Here is an 8,820-nt window from a genome sequence, read left to right as displayed (position 1 = left end):
AGAAAGATTGGCATTAGGCCAACTCCTTTTGATTCTTTACAAACATATCTGAAAGTTAACATGTGGGCTGTGGGCATCAAATCAAAACAATAAAAAGAACATGGATTCGACCATAAGTAGCATTTGCCCTCCTTTTTTTGAAAAAAAGAAAGGTACTGCAGAGTTACAGGATTGTCAATCTTATCAGCACCATCAATTTTTGGCAATTGTAGAATTCAACCAATACACCCATTGAAGTGCTACATCCCTAGCTCGCAACCCAATTAAGAGTAAGTTCTCGCAAGCCTAGCTCCCCAGTCATTATTAAACTGCATGAAGGGCTCCGAAATGAAGACCACTATTTGAAAAAAGAGTAAATGATAATCCCAATCAACTAATTGTCTTAACTTCATTTTCTTGGCAAAAAAAAAGTTTATGCAATTCAATAATAGTAAAAAACAGTTGGCTGCCGGAGACCCTGCGCATGAACATCTTGACATATAGATTCTCCAACCCATCTAGCTCACCCTAGCATTCGCGGGGAGCACCTGAGCTGGTGCCACCACTTATTCCACAACCGCCACCGGCTGTGGAGTCCTTGATTGACGAGTATCAATGCTGAACGAAAATGTATTGCACACTGTTTCAAGTATACAGACTCCTAATACTATTTATATTCAGATTCAAATTATGAATATATGATGATTGATGATAGTGAAAAACTAAATTTATTGCACAACTGAACTGAATTTGCTGAACTCTAACTCACTATCATTAGTCTAAGAATTGAAACAAAAGGGCAATGGCGGCTACACTTACGTCAAGCAAGTCGGCGTCGATCCTAAACTTCCACGATGGCAGACCAATTCCATCGCCTGAGTTGTCGCCACTCAGGCCTTCTTGTCCAGCAGGATCGAACAAGAATACACCAGGAGCCATCTGCAGCAGCGTACGGCATAGTACAGTCCCTCGTAGCAGTGTATCGAGAAATAAATCAAATAATACACCAGAACCATGTCCTCAGATATATGGCACATAATCATGAGCATGAACAAATATAATTGACATGGTGATATCGTCAGATATATGGCACAATACCTAGTATTGTCAAGATCCAGCCGAATCGAGCAGGTGACACGATACGCAATGTAAAAAAAATTCTGCTGTAAGGCAGTAGTCTAAGAAGCATCAGTTTGCACTTGGAAAGGAAAATCTTCTCCTCGAGAAGTGCGCTTATTTAATCTGTTATTTTAAAATAGAACGTGTGATTGTTCTTCGGTGTCTTATCAGTCATGGTCTCTGGCTGTGATGTGGCCTGTCAAAAAGTCGAAGTTATCTTCATTTTTCCTTCTACATGAATCATATGATGCATCGCTTCTATGACTGAAACACCTGGATGACGATCAGCTACTTTGAATTTCCATCTTGCAGTACTAAAATTCCAATGCTTGCATCAGACCTAGAGAAGATCGAGGCGGCACATCCTACACTTGAATCAATGAATCAAGTCAAGAAGGGAAGGGAAAGAAGGAGACGATGCAAATGAGGGGATAGAGAAGGGGGTCTCAAGGAGGGGAACCTGGATCTGCCACTCGGGCGCCTAGGTGGCGGGGTGGCGGCGGCAGCCGGTTGGAGGCGCTGGGTCATGGAGTAGCAGTGCTCAAGCGGCGGGAGCGTGCTTCGGAGCTCGGGGATCTCGTCGTAGCTGAAGCCAAAGCCCAGGTCAACGCATCCCTTGACCTCCTCTAGGTCGTCATCCATGAGGCTCCTAGACCTCCCCACCGCGTCGTCTCCACCCACGAGCACGACGGGTTTCGGGTCCCACCACCCTAGCCATGCCACCTCCCACTGCGCCCTGTGCCACACGTCCAACGGCTCGGGCTCGTCGACCGACTCGACAGCCACGGCCACGGTGCTGCATCAGGGTGGTGGGTGGCAGCGGCGGCCAGCCAGCGTAGGTGCCAGGACGCCAAGGTGGCGGCGGCGGGCGTCTGGCTCGTGCGCCGGGGTGGAGGGGCATCGTGGTGAGGTTTGGGGGACTCACGGGATCAAGGAGGTCCCACTTGCCGGTGCGCGGAATCACAGGAGTGGGCAAACGAACGAACCAAAACAAATGTCGCACCAAAAGATGTCCATGTTTTGTTCTTTTTAGTTGTAGGAAATCAAACTTGTCTCGCCCGCTAGAATGCTATTCGAGTAATTTGGTATCAAATTTAATACTTTTTTTTGTCGCCACATCTTTTCTTTCCCGTTTTGCCCCTGACTGAACGTGAACGTTCCTTTTCGATCACGGTCTCTTCACGGACAGCACGAATGGGAGAGAGACGAGTCTAAGACATCACCGCTAGGGCATGCGAGGAGAGGGAGTGGCTCCCCCACCGCCGCCGCCGGCCGACGACAGCCCACCTCCTCGGCAGTCTCCCCGAAGCCAGCTAGGCGTTTCGGCTCCGCCAGTCGACGCCCGTGTTGCTCCAAGTGCTGATGGACAAGAACTGGCCGCCAGATCTCATCCAAGGGTATGTATTCTTGCTATGCTGGTATTCTAACTGTGCCCAAGCGTGTAAATTAGCCTCGATTAGTGTAGATGTGGTGGTAATCTAATTTTTTCCCCTTCAATAACTTTAGGCTAGCAATGTTTTTATCCTTTTTCTATATTGTTTGCCTTCACTAATTATTGTTTTTTTGCAGGTGACAAAGGTTATTGGTGAGCACACATGTACATCTAGTGCTAGGAGGAAGACTACCACACATGTACATCTAGTGCTTGCGTTGCTACAAAGGCAATACATCACTTTAGAAATAAAACAACTATGGGTTGTAAGGAACTGCAAAAAACTTTACAGGATGGCACTAATATATTCAATTGTTGTCCTAAATTGGTGTGCTCATTAACTTGAATATTTCTCTCTAGACTTGTAGGCAGAGAAAGCCAAGGAAAAATACAACAACATATGGTGAGAATGCAAAGATCTCAACAAAGAGAGCAAAGAAGCGAGGGGACAGTGCTGCTGAACCAACAGTGCAAGAAATGGCACCTCTCCAGACAAGACAGTCCAAAAGAGGAACCCAGCAAAAAACTGAAGCCAAGGAAATGGAAAATCAATTGATGCTTTGTGTCTGGAATATTTTTGGGACCATGAAATGTTATTTGGACCTTATCTTATGTATATGAACATGTATCGGGACATTAGCTAATTTATCTGGAATGTTACTGTGATCATGAAATTGTGTCAAAATTCTATCCAAATTGTATTGAAATTCTGTCCAAATTCAAGCAAAATTCTGTCTAATTTTTGTCTAAATTGTACCAAGATTCTGTCAAAATCATACCATAGGTCAAAAACACATGTAGATTCCAGGAAAACATCTTCATTCCATAGGACTTAATGTCATTACAACACATTCTACAAATCAGTTACTAAACAGACCACCACCAGGAGTCATACAACACAGTTCTAGAACACAATCTTGCTTCACTTGCTAATAAGCACTACCACACCTAAAAGAATCCTGCTTTTAAGCTTGTCCATCTTGAGATAGATCCTCTCTTCATCAAAAATCTTGCTTTTAAGCTTCATTTCTTCCTGACATTTAGTTTCACCATGACCTTCTAATGGCACTGCAGCTTGCAAATCTTCTTTAAGCTTCTTTGCGACTACTTTCTTGTAGTCTTTCAACCACCTAAAGAATGGACATTTCTTCACTGTCTGTGGAAATGACAATACATAACACAGTTTATTTATCCAAACATTGACACAGTACCTAGTTCATCCAGTTGTATATGACAATAAACAACGAAGCAATATATATTCACAAATTCATTGTAGTTTACACATTTGAAGAAAATTCTGCCATTGTTCTTCTAGGATTTGCATTCCACTACTTTATCACCACATTCTGGGCATGGAATCAGGGGATCCCACTAAGGCCAAGAGGATACAGAGAAAGGACAGCTGTTGGGATGAACGATGAACTAGACGAAGCCACACCCATAGCGTGGCGTGTGTGGCGGGGGCCTGGGGAAGAGCACCCGGACAGGCAGGAGCAGCGGCCGTAGATCTAGCGATGGGGAGAGTAGCGACCTGCTCGTGGGGCGCCGGCGCGCTAGCGTAGACGCGTCGAGGCGGCGACGGCGGTGGCTGTGGGTGGAAGAGAGGCGGTGGTGGCGGCCGTGGGCACGAACCCAGAGTTGCGGCGGCGGTGTTTCCGTCTCGCCCGGCCCATGCTCTCCGTGAGCTCCCGTGAAAAGACCATGAACGTGTGAAACAAAGAGATAAGGCTCAGGGGCAAACTAGAAAGAAAAGGTGTGGCGACAAAAAAATATATTAAATTTGGCACAAAATTACTCAAATGGCATTTTAGCTGGTGAGACACGTTTGATAATGGGCAAATCCCATTTACGGGATGGCAAAAGAGCGAAGCCCACATTTCATAATGGCAAAATCGCCATCTTCTCAAAATCAAAAGCAGTGGAACGGCGGAACCGCTAGCCCGAAATGAGGACATGCTGGAATGTGGGAGAAAATTCTAGAACCGGTGCGGAACCAGGGTGTTGTCTGAGACCGGCAGGGAGGTCTCTGAATGGGATCCCACCGTAGGGAGGCACCGAGCCCCCAGGGCCAATCAAACGGCCCTAGGACCCACTAGGGAAGCCCTCTGGTACTTTTGGAGTACGCCTCTAGACCGCTAGCCGACCCCTATCGAATGGGGCACGGGCCTCCACACGGACTTACACGGTAACAGCTCACTAGAGGTGTCACTGCTCGCGCCCACCGAGGGTAGCCTAGCATACTCCACCCCTCCTTCTGAACAAAAAGGATGTGCGAGGGCCGCACAAAAAATACAAGGAAACTCCTGATCGCCCTCTTGCTCCGAGCAGAGGCTTGAGGGCTCTTCTTGCAACCAAGCCGAGGCCCAGCGACCTAAACTCGCACTCAGGGGCTCGGCACTAGGCGCCGAGCCCGTTACGGTCTAGGGGGTCAAAGGCTAGGCCCCCGAGGGTTTTGACAGTCGCCCCAGGACAAACAGAGTCAGGGATGACTATGGGCGAGCCCATACATGGCCGAGGCCCAAGCAAGCAATTGCTTGGGATGCCCTAAGTCATGTCCTAGACCGGCAGGGAGGTCTCTGAATGGGATCCCACCGTAGGGAGGCACCGAGCCATCGGGGCCAATCAAATGGCCCTGGGACCCACTAGAGAAGCCCTCTGGTACTTTTGGAGTGCATCTCTGAACCGCTAGCTGACCCCTATCGAATGGGGCATGGGCATCCACTCGAACTTACCTGGTAACTACTCACCAGAGGTGTCACTGCTCGCGCCCACCGAGGGTAGCCTAGCATACTCCACCCCTCCTTCCGAACGAAAAGGATGCGCGAGGGCCGCACAAAAAAGACAAGGGAACTCCTGATCGCCCTCTTGCTCCGAGCAGAGGCTTGGGGGCTCTTCCTGCAACCAAGCCGAGGCCCAGCGACTCGAACTCGCACTCAGGGGCTCGGCACTAGGCACCGAGCCCGTTATGGTCTGTGGGCCCTCGAGGGTTTCGATAGCCACCCCAGGACAAACAGAGTCAGGAATGACTATGGGTGATCCCGTACATGGCCGAGGCCCAAGCAAGCAATTGCTTGGGATGCCCTAAGTCATGTCTGAGACCGGCAGGGAGGTCTCTGAATGGGATCCCACCGTAGAGAGGCACCGAGCCCCCAGGGCCAATCCAATGGCCTTGGGACCCACTAGAGAAGCCCTCTGGTACTTGTGGAGTTCGTCTCTAGACCGCTAGCCGACCCCTATCGAATGGGGCATGGGCCTCCACTCGAACTTACCCAGTAACAGCTCATCGAAGGTGTAACTGCTCGCGCCCACCGAGGGTAGCCTGGCATACTCCACCCCTCCTTCTAAACAAAAAGGATGTGCAAGGGCCGCACAAAAAAGACAAGGGAACTCCTGATCGCCCTCTTGCTCCGAGCAGAGGCTCAAGGGCTCTTCCTACAACCAAGCCGAGGCCCAGCAAACCAAACTCACAATCAGTTGCTCGGCACTGGGCACCGAGCCCATTACGGTCTAGGGGGTCGAAGGCTGGGCCCTCGAGGGTTTCAATAGCCGCCCCAGGACAAATAGAGTCAGGGATGACTATGGGCGAGCCCATACATGGCCGAGGCCCAAGCAAGCAATTGCTTAGGATGCCCTAAGTCATGTCCCACACCAGCAGTGAGGTCTCTGAATGGGATCCCACCGTAGGGAGGCACCGAGCCATCGGGGCCAATCAAATGGCCCTGGGACCCACTAGAGAAGCCCTCTGGTACTTTTGGAGTGCATCTCTGAACCGCTAGCTGACCCCTATCGAATGGGGCATGGGTGTCCACTCGAACTTACCTGGTAACCGCTCACCGGAGGTGTCACTGCTCACGCCCACCGAGGGTAGCCTGGCATACTCCACCCCTCCTTCCGAACGAAAAGGATGCACGAGGGCCGCACAAAAAAGACAAGGGAACTCCTGATCGCCCTCTTGCTCCGAGCAGAGGCTCAAGGGCTCTTCCTGCAACCAAGCCGAGGCCCAGCAAACCAAACTCACAATCAGTTGCTCGGCACTGGGCACCGAGCCCGTTACGGTCTAGGGGGTCGAAGGCTGGGCCCTCGAGGGTTTCAATAGCCGCCCCAGGACAAATAGAGTCAGGGATGACTATGGGCGAGCCCATACATGGTCGAGGCCCAAGCAAGCAATTGCTTAGGATGCCCTAAGTCATGTCCCAGACCAGCAGTGAGGTCTCTGAATGGGATCCCACCGTAGGGAGGCACTGAGCCCCCAGGGCCAATCAAACGGCCCTAGGACCCACTAGGGAAGCCCTCTGGTACTTTTGGAGTATGTCTCTAGACCGCTAGCCGACCCCTATCGAATGGGGCATGGGTGTCCACTCGAACTTACCTGGTAACCACTCACCGGAGGTGTCACTGCTCGCGCCCACCGAGGGTAGCCTGGCATACTCCACCCCTCCTTCCGAACGAAAAGGATGCACGAGGGCCGCACAAAAAAGACAAGGGAACTCCTGATCGCCCTCTTGCTCCGAGCAGAGGCTCGGGGGCTCTTCCTACAACCAAGCCGAGGCCCAGCGACCCGAACTCGCACTCAGGGGCTCGGCACTAGGCACTGAGCCCGTTACGGTCTAGGGGTTCGAAGGCTAGGCCCCTAAGGGTTTCGACAGCCGCCCCAGGACAAATAGAGTCGGGGATGACTATGGGTGAGCCCATACAAGGCCAAGGCCCAAGCAAGCAATTGCTTGGGATGCCCTAAGTCAAGTTCGAGACCGGTAGGGAGGTCTCTGAATGGGATCTCACCGTAGGGAGGCACCGAGCCACCGGGGCCAATCAAATGGCCCTGGGACCCACTAGAGAAGCCCTCTGGTACCTTTAGAGTGTGTCTCTGAACCACTAGCCGACCCCTATTGAATGGAGCATGGGCCTCCACTCGGACTTACCTGATAACAGCTCACCGGAGGTATCACTGCTCACGCCCACCGAGGGTAGCCTGGCATACTCCACCCCTCCTTCTGAACGAAAAGGATGCGCGAGGGCCGCACAAAAAAGACAGGAAAACTCCTGATTGCCCTCTTGCTTTGAGCAAAGGCTTGGGGCTCTTCCTGCAATCAAGCCGAGGCCCAGCGACCCGAACTCGCACTCAGGGCTCGGCACTAGGCACCGAGCCTGTTACGGTCTAGGGGTTCAAAGGCTGGGCCCCCGAGGGTTTCGATAGCCACCCCAGGACAAACAGAGTCAGGGATGACTAAGGGCAAGGCCATACATGGCCGAGGCCCAAGCAAGCAATTGCTTGGGATGCCCTAAGTCATGTCCGAGACTGGCAGGGAGGTCTCTGAATGGGATCCCACCATAGGGAGGCACCGAGCCACCGGGGCCAATCAAATGGCCCTAGACCCACTAGAGAAGCCCTCTGGTACTTTTGGAGTGCATCTCTAAACCGCTAGCCGACCCCTATCGAATGGGGCATGGGCCTCCACTCGGAGTTACTCGGTAACAGCTCACCAAAGGTGTCACTGCTCATGCCCACCAAGGGTAGCCTGGCATACTCCACCCTTCCTTCTGAATGAAAAGGATGCGTGAGGGCCGCACAAAAAAGACAGGGAAACTCCTGATCGCCCTCTTGCTATGAGCAGAGGCTCGGGGGCTCGGGGGCTCTTCCTGGAACCAGGCCGAGGCCCAGCGACCCGAACTCGCACTCAGGGGCTCGGCACTGGGCACCGAGCCCGTTACAGTCCAGGGGTTCGAAGGCTGGGCCCTCGAGGGTTTCGACAGCTACCCTAGGACAAACAGAGTAAGAGATGACTATGGGTGTGCCCGTACATGGCAGAGGCCCAAGCAAACAATTACTTGGGATGCCCTAAGTCATGTCCGAGACCAGCAGGGCGGTCTCTGAATGGGATCCCATCGTAGGGAGGCACCGAGCCCTAGGGCCAATCAAACGGCCCTGGGACCCACTAGAGAAGCCCTCTGGTACTTTTGGAGTGCGTCTCTAGACCGCTAGCCGACCTCTATCGAATGGGGCATGGGCCTCCACTCGGACTTACCCGGTAACAGCTCACCGGAGGTGTCACTGCTCACGCCCACCGAGGGTAGCCTGGCATACTCCACCCCTCCTTCTGAACGAAAAGGATGCGCGAGGGCCGCACAAAAAAGACAGGGAAACTCCTGATCACCCTCTTGCTCCAAGCAGAGGCTCGGGGGCTCTTCCTGCAACCAAGCCGAGGCCCAGCGACCCGAACTCACACTCAGGGGCTCGGCACTGGGCACCGAGCCCGTTACGGTCTGGGGTTCAAAGGCTGGGCCCCCGAGGG

This window comes from Miscanthus floridulus, chromosome 11 (genome assembly GCF_019320115.1).
Source record: "Miscanthus floridulus cultivar M001 chromosome 11, ASM1932011v1, whole genome shotgun sequence".
In the NCBI taxonomy this organism is placed as follows: domain Eukaryota; kingdom Viridiplantae; phylum Streptophyta; class Magnoliopsida; order Poales; family Poaceae; genus Miscanthus; species Miscanthus floridulus.
This window is presented reverse-complemented; position numbering follows the sequence as displayed.